General features: G+C 43.9%; 1 protein-coding gene and 1 long non-coding RNA gene across 2 annotated transcripts in view; one reads left to right on the top strand and one right to left on the bottom strand.

The window, feature by feature from the left end:
* Positions 1-22,305, bottom strand: part of PPARGC1A (PPARG coactivator 1 alpha) — a 606,121-nt gene that overhangs the window by 434,978 nt on the left and 148,838 nt on the right. The window lies entirely within an intron of this gene.
* Positions 11,190-16,901, top strand: LOC306669512. The gene is made up of 3 exons (XR_013766138.1): positions 11,190-12,034; positions 12,395-12,572; positions 12,805-16,901. It is a non-coding gene; the product is annotated as an uncharacterized lncRNA (long non-coding RNA).

The following is a 22,305-nucleotide window of genomic DNA, read 5'->3' as shown; positions in this document are numbered from 1 at the left end:
TTGCTCCACCCCTTTGACCAGTTCTCTGTCCAAATTCAGGCTCCCCGGGCCTCCTCTGGGTAAAGCAGTGGCAGCGCTCAGACCTGCCCCTCACGGCTCTTTCCCTTTCTTGGCGAGACTCACCATAACCTAATATCACACAGCCTTTGATCCATTTTCCTACATGTCCCCACTAGAACAGGAGCTTCAACGAGCAGGGGACTTATGTTGCTCGCTGCTGAATTCTAGAATCAAGACAAAATATAAATATTGACCAAATAAGTGGATCACAGCCCAGCACTAGGGTCTGTCCCTTTCTTTCCTACCTGCTTTTACTCCCTGTGGGATGCTGTTATAATTACTAACAAACCAATTTCCATACTGGATAATAGTAGATTTTTCAACCCAACACTCCGCAATCACCCAGTGAAATGGTTATGGAAAGTGTAAATAAATAGCCTTTTTTTATTTTTATTTTTTGTTTTTCTTTTTTGTCTTTTTGTTTTTTCTTCTCTTGGTTGCTGGAGCAAGAGTCAGGTGGCCTTTACTGTCTAATGGGCTCTGCTTGGAGTCCCGGGTGGTTCACCCTTTTCCTCTCCCTGAGCCTTTATTACCCAACAGGGAAGTAGCAGCACAAGACACTTATTTCCAGGGTTCCTTCTAGTCCATAAACAGGTGCCAGGCCAAACATGTCCACATTTTTACATCTTCTGACTTAATAGTACTTACTAAGCATAAAAACGGCTCCGAGGTGGCCTCGTCACATGCATGGTAAGCAAACTGGGGATCCTGGAGGGGAGGATTTGATGATCTGGGTATTTCTACAAACATACCAGCTTTGGACCAACACCACAGCATCACTGGAAAGCTGTCCCTCCAGCCCCAACTGTCACACCCAACATACGACAGACAGACAAAGAAAGACGCCACATCAGCTGTGACGGTGTCTCGAGCCACAGACACTGCACTCGGGTCTCTAAACAGATTTCTTGTTTACTGGCACATTAATAAAACTCACACCTTCGCCAGTCAGAATTTTTTTTTTTCCGCCGAGCATCTGAACATCCAACGAGATTTAGAAGCAATTAACATTCACGAGTAACAGAGCAATCAACATGGGAATCGCTAATGGAACTGGACAGAATCCAAGAGCAGATATTACGATAATAGTGAGCCCTGACATAGGTGGTGGTGTTAATTCTGCAGGGCAGAGTTGGGGTCTGTTTTCAGTGCTTTGTGAGATTGCCGCCACAATCGCATATGCCTCTTCTATATATGGTTCCTCACCCCCTACGACATTTTTTTTTCCAATTGCTTTCGAAAATAGGCGTTTTTGCATCGTTATAACACAACCTCTAGCATTAATGGTATGTATTGAATTCAAGTTTATTTTTAAATTGCTTACCTGACAAAAATGTTAAAATGTCATTTTTTCCCTACTTTGGGACTCTACACTATCTTCACCTGTTAGCTTTTATAGCTAGAGGCCACAAGAATAATAGCTATGAATTTCCACCTTGATGCTCGCCCCCCACCCCTGCCCCAACAACTTTGCCACTGCCTGATGCTCACAGGTTCCTACATCCTCAGACACAGACGGAGAGGGACATTCCTACTGCAGCGAGCACGGGGCTTGCCCGCTTGTCAACTTTCCTGACTGGTTTTCATAAAAATCACTCCAGAAATCAGCACATCCCTGCCACCCTAGTGGGAGAGCCTCTGGGTAGTAAAGAATGCCTCCATTGTTACTCTTCCTGCCTCTCCTTTCCAGCCTTCATCCCTCATCACCACCATCCATCAACAGTGCCATCGCTGGGCAGTCTATCTTTGCCTCCCACTGGACCACATTCTTGAATCTCAGCCCTGGCTTTTCTCTCTTTTCAGGCTTTTTGCCTGAAGTGCAAAATGTCCCAACCTTCAGAGCCTCTGCCCTCTGCAGGCCACACACCCCTCTGTGTCCTGGGCCCCTCCCAGCCCTCTCCTGCCTCATCCAGTCTCCTCACCACCAGGATGCTCCCCTCTGGCTCAGGTCACCTTTTTGGTCCCAAGTGGGTAAAGAACCTGGTCCATTTCCACATCTGGCTTTGGACGTGTTTAGTGGAAACCTATTGTGATTTATGTTATTCTGTAGGGGTCTACAAAAATAAACGTGTTTCAAGGAAGGGCTTTTAATTTTTTCAACCACTTTCACATAGACACACGTGTGTAATTGGGAAAATGCCCTTATTTGGGTTAGAACGTGTTTCTGGCTACTCTGTGCTTCTCATGTCTTTCTCCTTCTCTTTTGCCATTTCTGGCTATTGCCGAATTCCTTCTTTCTTCATGATCCAGCTTCTCTATTTTTTCCTCCTCCTCCCCACCCTCAACACACATCCAGAATAAAAGTGTGTCTGTTTTCAAAGCTTTGTCCTCCGAGTATAAGCAGCTCCTGATCCCCAACCTGCCACTACCAAACTGTGGGTGTTGAAAGCCTATTTTGATGAGGATTTAATATCACAGAACCCAAGTTACAGGGTCACTGCCAACAGACCCATTCTTAGGGACCCCTTACTTTATCTCTGGAGCAAGCCATTTAATATTCCCAGCATGACCCCAAGCTGGGAGGCTCAGCCTCCAGGAATCTCCTCACCACCCTCCCAGGTTCCCCTCCCCATGTAACTGCAGTTGAGATTAAAGTGCTTCTGGGGCTGTGGCAATCCAATCAGGGCTGGGCGTGCTTCAGACTCCACCAGCCGGCTGGAAGACATTTTGGCAGAATGCCCTGCCACTACACTCTGCGTTCCACACAGAGCCTGTGCTCATTTCTGATGGCTCAACAGAAGTGAAGGTGGTCCTGCTCAGGAGCCAGGCTTCACCTGCCTTCCTGAGCCACAGGAGAGCCAGAACCCTGCTGCTCTAAAGGCACCCGGGGCAAGTGTGTGTGTGTGTGATTGTGTGTCATTGTGTGTGTGTGCAGGGAGGGAGGGAGAGAGAGAGAGCTCTAAGTGAGCGCTATGGAGGGTCCAGGGCAGGGGCAAATATTGAACACACACATAGATTTTTTTTAACTTGAAAGATTAAAGAAAATCCATTTTTCAACCCTTTGCCCTTACCTTGACACCACCCAAAATATCCCACCCGGTCTATTTACTAGCCAGGGCTTTTTCAGGGGTTCATAACCTTTCCAAGTCCCTTTGGCAATCTGATGGAATGCATGAACCCTTTCCAAAAATGGTCTATAAAGGATTGCCAAGGAGATAAATTACAATGAAATACCTTCCCCCCATCTCCCCATCCCCGATGAAGAAGTCTAGGACTCTGGTTTTGGTGGATAGGAAGGGTAACTGCTATCTGGAAATTTTTTTTCAACTTTGGATTTCTGCAGAAGACAGTCATGCCATGCAAGTGGTAAGCAGAGGTAGGAAGCAGAGTGTGACCCTGCACACTGTCCCTGTGGCTAGAATCCTGCCCATGCACCAGACTAGAGCTGCATCTGACAGGCAGGCAGCCCCACACATATTAACCCCGAGCCCTTTAGTACTCGCTACATTGGAATAGCTACCGATGTAGCTTTCTCTTATTTACAGCCCTTAGTAGATTTTAACTACTCCTAAGAGAAAAGTAGATGAATAAAGAAAGCAATTTGAAGAGTTTTCAGAAAGTAGAAGTAATAGTAAAACTTGTCGTTGGACAATTTATTCTTTCACCATTTTCTGAGCGTGTAGTATGGGTTCACAGGTGTGAACAAATGGCCCCCACACCTTTCCCCATGAGAAGTTTACACACAGACATGGAGAGGTGCCCTGTAAACAAATAAACAAGTAAATATGTATGCAGCAGTGACAAATGCTACCATTTCATGCCAGTACATATTTTTCACCAAGCATCTATTACATTTCAGGCCCTGGAATGGATTCTGGATTCTGGGGAAATTGGCGCATGCATGCATACGCTCACACACACACACACACACACACACACACACACACACACACACACACACAGTTCTCTACATCTCTGGGTCCTGCATCTGCAGACTCAGCCAATCACAGACCAAAAAAAAATGAAATTGCATCTGTACTAAACGTGTACAGACTTTTGCTTCTTGTCATTATTCCCTAAGTGACAAGGTACAATTATTCACATAGCATTTACAATGCCTTGGGTATTGCATGTAATCTAAAGATGATTTAAAGTATGCAAGAGGAGACTTTGTTTAGGTGAGATGCAAACACTACATCCATGGATTTGGGTATCTGCAGGGGGTCCTGGCACCAATGCCCTGCACTCAACTCCAACAGGTTGGAGGACCCCAAGTTGCTGTGATTGAAATGCAGTAATGCAAAAGGACCAAATTGGTGTCTGGTACTAAGAATTCCGTGGATTGATCACCTCCCTCATCTTCTGGTCTAAGAACAAAAAGGACAACAGAAATACAAAAGCCCAAGCCAAGCCGACTACAACCCCAGAGCAGGAAAACAAGAGCTGCGTTTGCTTATTTGTTTTCCTTGTTTGTTTTTATGGCAAAATAGATGTTGAGAACATTAGCAATATGGTCGAAAAGTACAAAGGAAGAAACCTCCACCATCAAAAATTTTCAGAAACAAGGAAATGAAGGAGCAGAGACCTCTTTGTGCATCACATACCCCCAAGAAAGGTCAACAGTGGTGTGAAGGTCTGCCCAACTTATTTGAGCATGGAACACTTTGGCATGGAAAAATCATATACTTTGAGAAATGTGGGTTTGCAAAACCAAAACAAAAGGAATAAAAATATGGCTATTTGGTTTTGATGTGCTCAGATGGCTTTCTTGGAAAAGGCAAACTTGGGCAAATTTTCTGCAAACCAAGAAAGCCTAGCAGCAGTGTTTCCTATCCACTGGACCTCAGCAACTTCTCCTCTGCTCCCAATAAAAGAAGTCATTATTCTGGGACCACAGAGCATTCTGGGGAAGTGCCTACAGCCTCTAAACACTTCTCATTCCCTCAGACAGGTAATTCCCCTCTTTTCTGCAATAAATAGGCCCTTAAAACGAGTTTCGTTAATTATTCTCTTGAAAGCCAAATCCTCTTCTGGCTACACGGGGGAATCCTTCTGCTTAAAGTCAACCTAGGTTTTCTTTATTATCCAAAAGTTTCATAGTGAGCATGCATTACCTTCATAACAGGAAATCAATGCCAGGAAAGAAAAAAGAAAAGAAATTCTATAGGGATGTGTTGATACATCAATGACTGGTCCCCAAATTACCAGCTTGTATGTGAAGAGTTACATATATGTGACTTTTCATGACTTAGAACTAGGTGGCTAGATAAATCAGAGGTGGAGAGGAAATGGGGTCAAAGCTGCTGAGAATTCAGGGGCAGGAAGAAAGAATCCATGACCACCCACTGTCTCTGAGTCAAGAGAAGAGAGACAGGCAGACACCACACACACACACACACACACACACACACATACACGTGCACACACACGCACAGAAGAGGGAAGCAGAACGAAAGGAGGGGAGAGAAAAGGAATGAAGAGAGTATGTGAAATGAAAGAAAGAGGAATAAGTAAAAAGAGAGAACAAATGAGAGAAGTAAGCAAGAGAGTCGCTGAAAAGTCTAAGGTGCGGGGAGGGAGACCACAAGCTCACAGATTAAGTTGACCCAACTCAATACAAAGGCTTTGTGCAAGGGCTCAGGCATTAATGGGATTTGGACTGCTAAAGCCCTGTGAATCGAGTACAGAACATACCCATAGATGCCGGAGTTATTTTTGAAATGGATGTCTTAAGTAATATGAAGCTTAACTAGCGGGGACACTCTGCAGCATTTTGCATGACTGCCAGCTTGGGACCTGGCTGGGAACCAGAGTGCCTAATTAGCTCCAGCCTCCAAACTGGGAACCAGGTGGACTGGGTGAGCCTTGCCCATCAGGTGTGCCACCAGGGAAGGGTCTGTGCTGGTGCAGTAGGGAGAATGCCCTGCTCCAGGGCACTGCTCCACGATGCACCCAACAGGCTGGGGGTGCTCCCCTGAGCCCCTGGTTTAGAATCAAGCATTCCTTCAATCAAGCAGCATTTCACTGGGCCTCCAAGGAGTCTGGAATTGTTGGGAGGCTTGTGGATACCATGATGAACAACACCAAGATCCTGCTTTCCGAGAGCTTTCGAGCACCCCGGGGAGGAAAAGTGAGCAAGGAAATAAGAATTTCTGTTGGTGATAAGGAGCTGGAAGAAAATGATATTAAAAAAAAAAAAAAAAAAAAAAAAGGAAGAGAAGGGAAGGGAAGGGGTAAAGGGAAAGTGTAGCTCAAAGACCTCCATGGCTTAGGGAAGGGACAGGGAAAATTTGCTCAGGGAAGGAGTTTCTGAAGCAGGAATTTTTTCAATTAATACTTCAATAACAAGGAGGATCCCCACCCTGCAAAGATCTGGGGAAACAGCCTAGGAGGAGGAAGGACCCATCCTCAGATCAGCTCAGGCCACCGCCCCCAAGTCTCACTTCCAACTAACTAAGCTTTCGGCAATACGAAATTCAAAAGCACAGACATGTTTAATTTTAAAATCTTAAATTGCATACTATGCCGCTAGGAAAATATATCCTGAAACATAGATATTTTTAGAATGGTCCACTTCAGTTTCCTCAAGTGCTGCTTTTTTTTTTTTTTTTTTCCTTCTTTCTTTTTTTTCCCCCCTGTTCTAGCAGAAGACCCAAATAGCCCAGGTACATCAGCCTCCTCTGAATACCTGAAACTACATTCATCAACCACTTTCTAAAAATTGGATCTTCCTTCAATGCTGAATGACTTGATTACTCCCATAACAGAATACATTACACTGATTACGGGATTTCTCACGTGCTGTTTAGGGGAGGTCAGGCAACCTCCACCCACCAAACACAGCAATGACCCTGGGGACGCCGCACTCCCATGCAAATGACCCCGCCTCAGGACACTACTCTCCACTCTTTCTATTTATTCTTTTTACTGATGTTTAGAGAGAGAGAAAGAGAGAGAGAGAGAGAGAGAGAGAGAGAGAGAGAGAGAGAACAGCGGGCTGTTTATTTCCATACAATACAACCCACAGAAAATAAAAGAAAAATCCCCAGAGAGGAACCAACAGAGATGGTTTCTCTGATCGATAGGAAGCTCTCAGGAAATACAGGTTCTTGCTCCAGCCCCTCTCCTCTTGCCTGTCAAAGCCCAGAGGACTAACTTCTGTATTATAATCTTCCAATAGCATATGCACTGACTCATGTTTTGGTATTATTCAGTCAAGGGTTGGGTCGTCAGCTTCTGGCAGTGTTTACCTCCTCAGTTCAGCCGGGTATGGTGGTGCATGCCTGTAATCCCAGCAGCTCAGGAGGCTGAGGCAGGAGGATCAGGAGTTCAAAGCCAGCCTCAGCGACTTAGCGAGGCCCTAAGTAACTCAGTGACACCCTGTCTCTAAGTAAAATACAAAAAAGGGCTGGGGATGTGGCTCAGTAGTTAAGCACCCCTGGATTCGCTCCCCAATACCAAAAAAAAAAACCTCATCAGTTCATATGGGAGGAGGTGAGGAAGTGGAAGTCCTACAGGCCTGATTCACTGCTAGTCGGTGACTAGCATTTTATGTTTAAGACAGTCAAATTCGTATTATTTTACATTTTTTATATTTGAAAAGGAACACTCGTTAAAAACCAAAATGAAAAACAGGGCATCATGAGTTCAAATAAGCCATAAATTAGGTAAAAAAGCATAATTCCACAGAATGCCATTTTATTAGCTAATCAGCATGTCATGTTTTTTTTTCTATTGGCATCTATTTACTGTCATGTAATTTCCATAAGGGCACCATCTGTATTTATAAAAGAATTATCTTTGTGGTGATCTAGCAATCTATAAACAACGGTGATATTTAACTTTTCTTAGAGGATCAATTGTAGAATTAGGCTAAAGGACTTATAAGTCTCTTTTTCATGATGAACCTTAAAAGGACTTATTCATACATCCCAGTGATGTTGGAATCACTTGAAAGAAACAAAAAATACACATGTGTAACTGCTTTGTTAGAATGTGATATTTTGACATGTACCTTTTGGATGTTGTCGTGTATACTTTTTAATCAAGCATGATGACTGTCTACTATAAAGCCCAATAAAACAACCAAAAATGAAGTATGTTATTTTATCCATTGGGCTGCAAGGGTGGGCTGATTTTCAGTGAGATTGATTGGGCACCCTGTAACTCAGACAGACCCAGCAGCAACCAAGGTCACTGCTTTGAGTTCAACCAGCAACCACCCAAAAAACTCAGTTGTAACACAATCGAACCCTGCCTTGTCTAGTTCCTAGGGTTGGCTTTGCAGATCCAAGCTACTGGTCCAATGATGGATACTCAAGTGAACAAGCCCCTTCCCACTGTGGGAACCAGAAACTCACACGAGATGTCCTTCTGCTAGGCATAGACTTCAAAGCTAACTGGCACCAGGTGAGTACAGGGTGCAATTTCTTGCAAGTGTTTCCATGGCTACCAAATAGGACCTCAGAGAGAACAGTCTTCAATTATACAAAGGTATATTACTTCCATCCAAAAAAAGTAAGATGCAGTTTGAAAATATCAATCAAAGACATAAATCTCATGCTTGGTTGGGATGCAATTTCTCCACCAACAATCGATTGCTTTGTAAATTTAATTTTAAGCCATATTTAAAAGGCTTATGATTAAAAATGCATATGACATACTACAAAATAAAAAAGTTAAACGTATTTGTACTTCATTGATCAATTCTTTAATCTATACATATTCATGGAATTACTGCCACTATAATTAAAGCACTATTGGAAACAACAGGGGTAGCCATGAGCAAAGCACAGGGTCCCTGCCCTCATGGAACTTTCCTACAAAAGTAGAGGTAGATGAGTCATTGGGTGCAGATTCACCTAGTCATAGTAGTGATTGAATTAAAGTATATAACTACTCCATTTTCTTCTTTCTCTAATATAGTTTTCTTATATTTAAAATCTAAAATATTTCTTTCTTTTAAATAATTTGATTATTCACCAGGACCAAGAAATAATCTTTCTGGATTTTGGTTTTTGTGTTTGATATTTGCTTGTTTATTTTTATGTTTCAGTTTTTGTCATTGACATGTTTACATCTGAATAAATTCTGATGGTCAAACATTTGAAACATTTATAAAAGAGTATTCAGGGAAATGCAATAGACAGACAGACAGGTACATATGTGCATTTAAGAGTAAAAATGTTTCTTCTTGGGGGAGGATAAGAAATTGGAACATTTATTCCAAGAAGTGACTTCATTGTTATGTCAAGAGGGAATGAATAAGTGAATGAACTCTGAAATCAGACAAGTCCTATATTCAAGTCTTAGTTTTGCCACTGTGAGAACCTTCCCACATTTCAGTTCCTTATGCAGAAAGGGACATATCACAAGGAATATACGAGTATAATAAATGTAGATAGCTTAAAAGAACTCAAGCTTTTTGTAATAAAGGGCAGCTATAGAGTCTCCAGTGATAACAATCAGTCCTGAAAAAAAAAAAAAAAAACACTAGAATTTAGTTCACAAATCTTCAATTTGAGTTCACTTATTAATTTATGTAAACTTAGATAAGACTCTTAAACCTTCTGAGTTTGCACTTTCCAAGCTCTAAAATGGACCTAATGAAACTTATTTATGAGATAATGTATGTGAGGGCTGATTTTATGTGTCCACTGGACTGGGCCACAGGGTGCCCAGATATATGGTTAAGTGATATTCTGGGTGCATTCGTGAGGGTGTTTCTGGATAAGGTTAACATTTGGATCAGTAGACTGAGTGAAGCGAATTGCCCTTCCCAATGCAGAGAAGTCTCATCCAAATCCCTGTAGGCCTGAATAGAATAAAAGACTGAGTGAGAGAGAATCTGTTCTCTGATAGGATTTAAACTGGGACATCAGTGTTCTACCCTCAGACTCAGACTGGAATTTACACTATCAGCCCTCCTGGTTCTCCTGCCATTGTATCTTTGGAACTTGTATCTCTGACTCTCTTGGGACTTGGACCTTCGGACTGCAGATCTGGGTGGCTTCTGAGACTTCTGTGACTCATGAGACTCCTGTGGCTCAGAAGCTGAGACTCATGTAAGCCACATAAACCAATGAGTGTGTGTGGGTGTGTGTGCGCGTGTTTTCTCTGGAGGAGCCTAACTACTACAATAAATAAGGCAGGGCCAGCATATCCAGTATCTCATTTAATATAGGTCACTACTAATTTTATAGGTGATGTGGTTTGAATAAGTGTCCGCCATGGGCCATGTGTTAAATGCTTGACCCCCAGCCTATGGTGCTCTTGCAAAGTAGTGGGACCTTCAGGAGGTGGGACCTCATGGAAAGAGTTACATCATTGAGGGTCTACCTTTGAAGGGGATATTGGAACCTGGCCACTCTTCTTTCTCTCTTTTTGTTCTTCCCTGTTGCCATGAGGTGAGAAGCTTCCTCTGTCACTCACCACTGTCATGATATACTACCTCATCATAGGTCCAAAAGCAACAGGCCAACCAACCATGGCATGACACCTACAAAATTGTGAACCAAAATTAACTTTCTTCTTTTTAAGCTTGTTACCTCAAGTATTTTGTTACAATAATGGAAGTTGGGTAACACAATAGGAATGTACACTCTGGAGGTAGTCTACTACAAATGATCTCTTTATTAACCACCTGGAAGAAAGATCTTGAACTTGAATTTCAGCTTCACAATGTACAAGATAGAAAAAAATCTTTTAGATATCTGGGCCTCAGTCATCTGGTCAGGAAAATGGAGAAAGCATTATATGTATTATGGAGACTATTAGAAATTTAATGTGCAAACAGTCCCGGAGAGGGTCTAGCATACCAGGGAATCACTGACACATAGTCTCCATCTCTTTGAGCTAAACCATGATTCGGTATGTTCCATTTATAGTATGCATATTCTGATCCTCTGAAACTCATGAAGTGTATTATAAATAACCTTTGAATTATTTTTAAGTAATTCTTTATGGTTTGGAGGGGGGAAATCCATACATATATAAAATATCCAGGATGTCAAATATACAGTATAATCATTTTGTATGATCACTGCTGATACAGTTCAATCTAAATTGTAGTCTCATATTTGACATAATTATACATAACCAAACACTAATAAAAATTGCTGCCTTATATTTCAAATTGGTAATTATGGTAGTAAACATTAACAACATGTCAGATATAAGATGGTGATTTGTTCTGAAATGTATTAGAAATCATTATACTGTATGATAATTTTAATTACAGTTTGGTAGCAAGAGAGCATGCAGCGGTCTACTGCTCCAAGTGCATGATGGGAACTGGCAGCTCTTCAGCCTGCAGTTCCGACTGTTGTTTTGTGAGCTGAAGAAATGGGCAACTCTTCCTCCGCCTTTATGTAGTGAACCTGGTTTCCTCTGCACAGTCAGTCGAGCATGAGAGTTGAAGTCATTCTTCCAGGATTTAAATCCTCTTTCTCTTCATTCCTAGCCAGAAGACCTTGGCTCGTGGTCATTTCTCTGTGCCTCAGTTTTCTGTTCTTTAAAATGGATAATATAGCAATGCCCACCTCAGGGGGTTGCATCACAACTAGGGTGCACCCTGTTGTGCCTGAGACTCGGGGCACCACCAATGTGCCAGGTCTTCAGTACATGCCAATGGTTGTTATTATCATTTTTTTTTAATACTCACATTCTTTTCCCAAACTTTCCAGATTCCAGTCTCCGTACTTGTGATCTAATGCCCTATTTAATGTACAAATGTGCTGAATACTAGCTTCTATCTCTCAGGTCACTATATAGTCTTCAAAATAATTTAATCTTTCCCTTTCTTCCCTCCTTCTAATCGTCTCCATTTCTTTCTCACTCAGGAGTGGGAGTCACTGGCCACACACTGTGTGCTACTCTACATTATCTGCTCTTGGGAATGCCTGGCTTTGGCTCATCTCTTCTTGGCCCTGCCATTCTGGTTCCCATCATGGCCTTTGAGCATGTCACAAGGACACAACCTGTGCCCCATTGATCACACCCGGAGAAACCCTGAGGAGACTCCGTTGCCCAGCAGGTGAGTCAAGAGTCATGAAATTCCTACCTCCATCCACAGGATTTAATGCCCTTCCCCCCCCCCCTCTCTCTCCCCCTCTCTCTCTCTCTCTCTCTCTCTCTCTCTCTCTATTAAACACACACACACACACACACACACACACACACACACACACACACGCAAATCCCTTGTGAAATTTGCTACCCTAACCTAAGAACCATTCTGTTCATTCAGTTGCCTCTTCCATCCCTTTTGAAAGATCTCTGGGTCTCACACATCTTTATATGACTCTCCCAGCTCCAAGATCTTCATGCAAAGTAGGCAGGACTCCCACCATCATGATAAAGCACCTGTCCCGTCCACATTTCCATTCCGTTTCAGGTAAAATATTCAAGGGTACAGACTGGACTGCTAATTAGAGAACTGTCTGGAACCACCATGAACCACATTTCCATCGGTGCAATAAGCAAAGACTCTTCATTAAAATCACTGTCCTCTGTAAGGAAAGCTGTTTCAAGCGCAATAGATCTAATTCACAGGAGTGATCATGCAGACCCAGGTAGAGTATTCATTATTAACTTAAAAAGTATGCCAAATCAATTAAAAACCATTTTAAAGGGAAGGGATAAAATTTAGTTCTACCTAACTGCAGCTCCGCTCTGATTTATCTTCCAGCCACTTTCAAGGGATTTTACTTGGTTCTTAATCTAACATTCATTGGAAAGGGTAATTCTCATGAAATTACAATGGCATCTCTTGCATCGTTTAATGCAAATGTTCCCATTCTTCAGGAATAGAGAGCGGCTTCTCCAATAAAGACTCCCTTCAAAGTACAAAGTGGAAGGGCCCTGGGAGCCGCTGGTGCAGAATAAAGCATCGCATCTCAGAAGCTGTTCAAATTTAAAACTCTGCCCGCATCCCTATGACAAATTGTATTCCAAATATAGGTTATTCACAACATGTTTGTTATAAGGCGAGGCATATGAATTCCTGCCGTGTCTTTCTTTACAAACATGTCAAGACTTGTGAACCCTTAATGAAATGCAGCTTTTTAGAGGCAAGAGGAAGCCACAAAGATGCCAGAAAGAAAAGACGGTCTTTCCTGGGACTGGGACCTTCTTAAGCTAGTGATAGGTGCCCTAAGCAGAGGTACTGTGTCATCTCTGAGGTCACTGAGAACAGCCACTTCAGTTTTCAGATGAAAAAACTGGCACCTGCGAGAGAATGAAATTTGTCCAAAGTGTCAGAGGCAAAATTAGCAGGACCAGAGCTCACCTGCCCAGCCCAAGACGCCCTCCCACTGGTACCGTGTGTCTGGCGGGACTCTGAACCACAGCCAGCCCAGCCAAAGCACTTTTCTGAATCCCACAGGGTACCAACCTGCTGTTGTTGTTCAGATAAAAGTTCCATAAAACTTGGAAGTGAGCTTATCCCAGTAGGATATTTCCCTTCATGCTACAGAAGTTAGTTGTATTGATTTCCCATTGGGCATCTTTTTGAACCAAGACCCAAGGGTACTATCCTTTTCATTTGTTAATTCATATTTTGCCTTTTAGGCAAAGCACCACTGTTCACTAGTCAGCAGAAGTCCCAAGCACAGGATATATCTTTTTCCTACCAGGACCAGCTGAGGGCTTTCCAATGTGGCTGGACACAGCAGTTTACACAGCTTTGCTTTTGTTTGTTTGGGGTGCTGGGGATTGAACCCAGGGACTCATGCATGCCAGACAAGCACTCAACCAACTGAGCTACATCCTCAGCCCTCCTAGCTCTCGTTTAAGGCAGAGGTCAGTCAATGTTTTCTATAAAGGGCCAGAGAGTATGACTGTGTTCCAATAAAACTTTATTTATCCACCCTGGAACTGAATTTCCTATCACTGCCATGTGTCATGAAGCAACATTATTCTTTTAATTTTTACTCAGTCATTTAAATGCAAAAATCACCCTTGGTTGGTAAGCTATGCAAAACGAGTGGGTCAGATCTGCCTCGCCCACCATGGCTTACCAACCCCCGAATGGGAGTAATGGGGAGCCCAATGTAAGGAAAAATTCCTTTTGCTACCCAGATGCTCTTGTTATAAATTGCTTTTAGTGTGCATCTGGAAAATGAGAGTTTTTTATTAAATGTGCATGTTTTCCATGTGTTGGGTAAGTAATGGTTCAATAAGGTTGTGTCCTTCTTGTTAATGACCTCAACAATGATGCAGGGTCCCTGGTTCAAGTATCTTCCTCCATGTGAAGTACAACTTAAAGGGCTAACCTGGCTACCAAGAACGGTTGTGGGATTATGTCACTGTTACAACAATCAGATGAAAGAGAAACCCCCATTAATGGAACAGTTGATATGCTTCCTAAGACTGGGATGTTTTTAATTCATATATAAGTACTTCTTTAATTTGGGGACGAAATATTTTAGCTACACAAATGGCCAGTATCTGCATCAGCAAATCAATCATTTGGAATCATTATCAATCTTTTGTCTGTACAATGAAATAAGTAGGAACGCTTTATTTAAATACCTTACAGTACAACTCGACTGGCATCAGCATATTACAAAAACCAATTTTCTTACATCAACTTCTATCTACTTCTAATTCTGTAGCATAGCTCTGGGGAGTTGCTACAAGGTCTGTGTAAACTGAAAATCTAAATAACATTATGACGCCTATTACAGAACTAATTTATAATCTAATACCCCAGTTGAATTTAATATCCTATTTATTTATTCAAGCAAAATATCTGGAAAAAATATGTCACATCATAATGTAGTTGTTATGAAAATGGAAAAATAAAACAGAATTTTAGAGAAGGCATGATAATTGCTAGGGGCAGGTATGAGCAAGAATTTCAGAGCCCCTCACACGAAGGAGAGGCGGGAGCCCTTTAATAAATAGAATTTTTGCTTTATAATGCAATTATTGTCAAATTTAGTATTTTACATCAAATTTACAACTTTAAAATGTGATTCCTATTAATGTTATCTGCTCAGAGCTACTGCAGCATAAAACTGTTGGCCAACAGATGCCACCTCATCAACTGTCTTTAACAACTCCATTCCCATTCTGGATGGAAGAGCCTAGCTTTATGACAGCATTTACAAGAACGCACTGCCGATCCAAATGTGCAAGTGAGGCATGTATATATAATACATGGAGGCTCCTGGAAAGAGCCCTGGAGCCGTTCCTGGGACACCAAGCATCATACTGGTTTCTTTACCTTAAGGTCGAAGGAGAGAAGGGAGGAAAGATGGAGGGAACAGAGGGAAGACAGATCTTAGGACATTTGAAGAAGCAAAGCATAAACTTAAAGACACTCTGAAATGATCATTGCATCCTATCCCTGGACGCTTCAGGAGGCAGTGGGGCCTCTGATAAAAGTTTGGTGGACTCAACAAGACGTGCGCTAGAGTTGCCCAAACTTAAAGAAAGAGCAGGCATGCGGGCCCTTCTGGACACAGGGAAGTGACTACCGCCACCGGCTCTAGAGAAAGCATCCCTGTGGATAGCTTAGGGAGTGCCCATAGTCACTCTGCCAGGAGAGAGCTACAGACTCAGAGCCCCAGGGCTGGACAGCTGCATTTACACTGAGACCCCGCTCAACCCCAAAAGGCAGAAGAGGCAGCTGCCTTTGTGCTGGGGTCTCAAGTGTTGCGGTCCTTGCGTTCTATTCCAAAGTTGCATGTTTGGATTGGGAGGCCTACTCTCAAACTTCTGTATTTTTAATAAGCTCCCATCTTATTCTGATGTACTTCCAAGTTGAGGAACCAGTGGCTGCCATGACCATATTTGAAAGGCATCTGGGAGGAGCCCTTTGCCCTTGATATATTATAACACTACTCTTTCAAAAGCCTGGACTCTCATAATTAGCAACTCATTGCTTTGTCTCTTAAAGGTTTGCTGGTCTCCGTGGATACTGAAATTAGACTCAGATATACATGGGAAAAGAAATAGCTTAAGTCCTCTTCACACATCATACTGAGACCCTGAAGAAATTAAACAGGCCAACTCCAAAAAATATAAAGTGGGCAAGAAAGGCACAAGAAAGGGAAGGTACCGAAGACACAGGAGTAGACTTGTGCCCGCACACAGAAGCACACTTGGGTTCTGGGATCACTTGTTCTGACCAAGATGCACGGCGTCATGCATGCCCGCCCATCAAAGAAAGATACAGACTCACGTCAAAAGGAATTCCCACCCAGGTTCCTAAGGTGTTCCGGGAGGCGCGCAGCTCCAGACAAGGGATGCTGCACAGGTTTCTATTTTCAAAAACACACACGAGAAGCCTTTGGGGAGGGAATCATGGCCTCCCCTGACAGATGGGCTTCCTCTGGTGGGTTGCCTTTTCCAAATATAGAGCTGAACCCCTAATTCCCAAGTATCCTTCCCAGCACAGCTTCTGCCTGTTTCCTCCGAGCTCTCCAACAGTATCAGCACAGTAGCAGGCTTGGGAACAACAAAGCCCATCTCTTCCCTGGACCATTTCACCTGTTCTTTGTGAAAGGTATGCATATGTAACAGAATTCCAGCTCAGCACTCTATTGATTATTACCTATAAATCTAGCTACTCGTAAAAAAGGTTCCATGAAATACAATCCAGGGACATAAATCTCTCTAAGGGAGATGAAATCTGATGGGAAATAAAACTCTCTCATTTCATTTATTCCCTTGTTTAAAAGACTGACTTTCCAATCAACTGTGAACATTAATGTGAGACAGCAGATAAATGGGGACAGAGTACCAGCTTGAGGGTCAGACAGACAGGAGAGTAAACGGGACCCTACTGCTCACTAGCTATGCCATCAGAAAGCAACTTACTTTCTCTGAGCTTTGGTTTTGTCATTGCTAAAAAATAGAAAGGATAGTAAACTCCTTTGCACACTGCTGTGAGGTTAAATTAGATACTGTAATGTACCAAGGATGTGTTCAGGAGCTCCAGATGGTTTCTGTTGCAAGAAGCACATCTCAACTTTCGAATTTTTTTAATACAAAAAGAAAATGATTAGCAACAAAAAGATTCACACTTTCTCCAAATCCAAGGGATGGCTAATAACAGGTATTCATTCATTCAACTGACGTGTTGAGCACCAGCTGTGTGTCAGGTTCTGTCCGGGGTCCTGGGAACTTGTCCCAGCCCCATCTCTCATTGTAAACATTATAGTTCCAACCCTTATGGCTACACAGGAGAAAAAACAAAGAGTGGGAAAATATAGTTTTACGAAAATTCAAATATTGCATGCAGGCCAAGGGCCCCATGTCCTTCATGATTCTCGAAGAAGTATGTCCCTTCTCTAGAAGCCTCTAACCCAGATACTCCCCTTTGTTCCCACAACTCCTGAGCTAGGGTCCTCCTCTGAATCTCCACCCTGTTCTGCTATTTTGACTCAACAAAATAAGATATCCCCACACTATGAGATTTGTACAAGAAGGGTCAAAGCCTCACTGTTTTTTGGAGCACTGAAGCATAGTGGTTAGACCTCACTGTGGCAACTCTGCTTCCTCAGCAGACAGGCTCAACTTCACCTTGCCCCACACCAGATAATCAGTCACCAGAAAACCAATGTCCCAGCCCAAGCAGCTGAGTCCCACGTACATCTTTCCATAGTAAAAATGACAGAAACTGTTCTCAGAACCAGAAGAAAAGCTCACTGGGCTGAGAAAAATGTTGGCGCTAGCATTCTCCCACTGGCCAACAGAGTCTGCCATGTTTTTTCTCACCTAACCTTTTCCTTCTTCCAACTCCCTATTTCTGTGACCTGTCCACATTCTGCTCTCTTTAACAAGCTTGAATCATAAGATGGTCTTTGGCTTGAGTGAGCCAATCATCTCTTTGGTCTTCTCTGGACTGGTCTTGTCTGTTCTGATCTGTTCTGGTCTGATCTGGCCTGGTTTGGTTTGGTTTGGTTTGGTCTGGTCTAGTCTGGTCTGGTCTGATCTGGTCTGATCTGGCATATTTTGGTTTGGTCTGGTCTGGTCTCATCTGGTCTGGTCTGACGTGGTCTGGTCTGCTCTGGTCTGACCTGTTTTGGTCTGTTCTGTTCTGCTCTGCTCTAATGTGGTCTGGTCTGGTCTGGAATAGTGTAGTCTGATCTGATCTAGTCTGATCTGGCCCACTCTCGTCTGGTCTGTATTTTTACCTTAAATATGTGGAACAGACATACAAGAAGCCTTGAATAGCCAAATGCTGGACAAAAAGCAAAGCAAAGTTTAGTGATCTTTCAGGCATCCTGGGGAAGCGGGGGTGACATGAATCTCTTGAGTAGTCCACGTAAAACCCTATTCTTGGCTCATGTGGAGGGAAGTTTGGAGTTGAAGAAAAAGAACATGGGCTTGCTCAAGACGATCATGAAAGAAGTAATAAGGGGGAGAGGGAAAAAATCTTTCCATCTTGAATGCTGCAGAGTTAGGCCAAGCATTTGTTATCGTTGTGTCTAGCTCTCTAACCAAAAAAGTAAAATCAAACAAACAAAGAATTCACCCGCCAGAACCAGGCAGACTCTCCCGCGTTGGCTCACACATGGTCTCTTCACTCCCCACTTCTGCCACAGATGGTGACAAAGCTCCAGTGACATACGCAACACCCTCAGGCACCGCAGCTCCCTGCAGCCCCCTGCAAGGGTGAGCGACTGCTATGTTCACGGCTACGATGGGGCCATCTCTGACGCCCCTCTTCCATCTTTCTGCCCTCATCAAAAGGACACATTGTTAGAAATGTGTTTGGGATGTACAATTTGGGGCAGATAGTGGCTGGCGTTCCCATATGCTTAAGGTACATAACTGGGCCACCGAGAAAAAGGAATTTAAGCATTCTAGAAACCAGCAGGAGAGCAAATTGGCCTTTCCCTCTGAGAGCTATTATTAGAGAGGTCCAGCCCAGTTCAACCAGAAAGCCAGTATCTCGCTATCCGCTCTTCCCACAACAGTGCCCCACGCGTCCCACCCCTTCCAAATAGGACTACCCTGAGGCCTCCCAGCCAGACAGACATCTCATCTTTAATGCTGAGCAGAGACCAGTGGACGCACCTTTCTCACACGGCAACTCAACAGTCCAAAGTTTAATTCCACACAATGCTGAGAACTCACGCAACACGACATTACGACATTACGTTTGATTTGTACTCGTGGAATCTGGCAGCTTGCTAGCTCTCCTCCCTGTGTACCTGCCGAAGTCACAGCTGCTGCCTAAACTTTGTAAATAAATGCTAAACAAATGCCAAATAAAGCAACCAACTTCCCAGGAAGTGGAAAGGGCAAAGGATCACAGTTTTTGTTCTCAGAAATACGCTGTGACCTGCTTCAGAGCTGCCTCCTGACTTCCGTGTGGGTCTGTTCTACTGTGTCTGGGATGCCCTTTAACCTCAGAAAGAGAGAGAGGGACAGGAACAGGGACCAGGAGAGGATGGGAAGCAGCAGGAGGGAGAGAGAGGGGGTGGGACTGGGGGAGGAAAAGAGGGAGAGAGAGATTAAGGGAGGATAGAACGGATGAAATATTCTTTTTGCCTCCTAATTGATGAGTAGAAAATGTTGGTAGGGAAGACATCACACAGCCATAATATTTCTTTTTCTTTATTTTATTTCATCATTCATTCATTCATTGGTACCAGGGATTGAACCCAGGGGCACTTAACCACTAAGCCACATCTCCAGTCAGACCTTTTTTTAGTTATTTATTTATTTATTTTGAGACAGGGTCTCACTAAGTTGCTTAGGGCCTCACCAAGTTGCTGAGACTGACCTTGAACTTGTGATCCTCCTGCCTCACCTCCCGAGCGCTGAGATTTCAGGTGTGCACCCCCAGCCATGATATTTCTTATAGCACACATTTCTAAGGGAATTCCAGATGAAGGGCTGCGTTTCTTTCCAACGGGCTTAATCCCTCCTCGTGCAATGAAAATGAGTGAGCAGGTGGTCTCACCTCACGGGCCCCCCACCTCCTTAACCCGTCTCCTCTGCGCACTGGTGGGCCTTGGTTCTGCTCCTGGCCCTTTGGCACTCCAGGACTGGTTTCTCAACAGCTACTTCCTGCAGAGACTTATGGGGCTCATCACTCAAGATATCCTGGCGTGCTGCAGTCATGTTCTCTTGGGTACAGGTCACACAAAACCGAACCAGCCAACCAAAGCTGGAGGAGCCCAACATTTGTCATCGTGGGTAAAAATACACTTTATAAGCAGGCTGTCAAGCAGTCACCTCTGCTTTCTTGCCTATCTCAAAGGACACATTCGTCCCCTATGCGAGATGAGGAATGGGAAGGAGGTCCGGGCAGGACAGGAGGGCCACACATGATGTGCAGCTCACCCCTGCATTTCAGATTCTGGCTTCTCGTGTCTCAAGCCTAGTAAATTCAGCAACAACGACACTTACAGCTGCCATATACTGAACACCCACTGTACCAGGGCCTGTGCCATAGCGCTCTGTGTGCCCCATCTTCCCTGCAAACCAGGAGTTACCAGAAGGCAGCCACCTTGCCTCTGTTGGGTTTTCCTTTTGCTTTTATTTGGTGTGTTTTTGTCCCTGTTGTAAAACAGTGGCTCACACTGCACTGACTGTGTGCCAGGCACAATCCAAGGGCTTTACAGACAGAAACTCATCAGAGCCCCACAATCATCCCATCAAGGAGACAAGGGTGTTAGACTCATTTTTTAAAGATGCAAAAAATGGATGCTCAGCTTGTCTGAGGAAGTGGTGAGACCAGAATTCAACAGAGATATTCCGGTTCCACTATTCATACTTTTAACCTCAGTGCTATTTTAAGATGTTCATTGCATCAATAAACACTTTCTTAAATGAATGAGGGATCTTATGTCAGAATGACGACAACAACTCTGTAGGGTAAATGTGACTATCCCCATCTATGAGGAAACTGAAACTCAGAAAGGTTAAGTAACTTGCCCAAAGTCACACAGCTAAATGGGCTCAGGGCATTCTGACCTGGAGGCCCATGATCCTGAGACAAGCCAGTGTTGTCAACCAGATGATCAAGCACCACCCAGGGCTCTCGGCTAGTGATTGCTTCTCCATCTTATCAATACAAGAATCTCTGCAAAGCAACCTGCTTACAGTAATGGAGATACAGCTCTCCAGGGGTTATCATGCCTGGGTTTTGGTTTTTCCCTGAAGCTATAAAACAAAAGAAAGGCTAATGTTTGAGATGATGAGTGAGAAATGAGTCAGGCACCTGCCTACTTTCACGGGTGCCTGTCTGTCAGAGGCCGTCATGGAGTGGATCATCTCTCTGTGGTTCATTCTGTAATGAACATCCCCATGTGCAAGTCCACAGTCTTTAATTTTCTGGTACCGGGGAATAAACCCAGGGATGCTCAACCACTGAGTCACATCCTCACCCCTTTTGTTAATTTTATTTAGAGATAGGTCTCGGTGAGTTGCATGGGGCCTTGCTAAGTGGCTGAGGCTGGCCTCAAACTTGTGATCCTCTTGCCTCAGCCTCCGATGTTTCTGGGAATACAGGCATGTGCCACTGTGTCCGGCACTCTGCCTGGTCTTCCTGAGTACTGAACACTCAGCACCAAGTGATGGAGAACCAAGTGGTGGCTAAGTCCAGAGCCTTATTTCCCCTCTTCATCCAGGCACAGCTCTGGGAGCTAGCGAGGTCTTCCACAGCCAGGAGAAACTTTTGCCTTTTTCCAGCCCTTGCTCCGACTGCTCGCTCCTAAATGACTGTTCCTCCATCTGATTATTTTTCTTCCATACACACCTGTCACCCAACTTTTCATTTTTTAAAAAGTTTTAAAAATTTATTACTCCTGAAGCGAGAACCCGAGAATGAGCCAGCGATTAACAGAATCATTTGACTGCCCTTCAGGAGACCCCAGGCAGCTGATTGATGAGACGGCTACAGGTTTAAGCAGAAGGTCAACTTCAATAATACGGCTGTGACGTCCCACGGCCCCTCCAAAACGACCCAGTCGCTGGCCTTCGCTTCTCCTTTGCAACAACTCTTAGGCCCAGACACACGACAGACCACCAGCCGCCCTCCCGCGACGCTCATTATGTCCTGATAAAGATGTGGCAATGACGTTTGATCCAAAAAGATCAGGCTCTAAGAGCAGACGTGGCTGTGCTCACCCGCGGAGTTCCACTGTTGGTGTCCTCTCCACCATGACCAAGTCAGCCTGCTGCGAGGCCTGGCAGGAGGTCAGGGACGGCAGGCCTGACCACGTGGCTGACTAGCCCTGGGCTCCTCACTGCTTCTTCCCTGTTCTCATCTTTAAGGACGAAGGTCACACACCTGCCCTACTCACCTTCAGATACTTAACACACGGACGTCTCCTTTCA

Source organism: Sciurus vulgaris, assembly GCF_902686455.1.
Source record: "Sciurus vulgaris genome assembly, chromosome: 9".
In the NCBI taxonomy this organism is placed as follows: Eukaryota; Metazoa; Chordata; class Mammalia; order Rodentia; family Sciuridae; genus Sciurus; species Sciurus vulgaris.
This window is presented reverse-complemented; position numbering and strand designations above follow the sequence as displayed.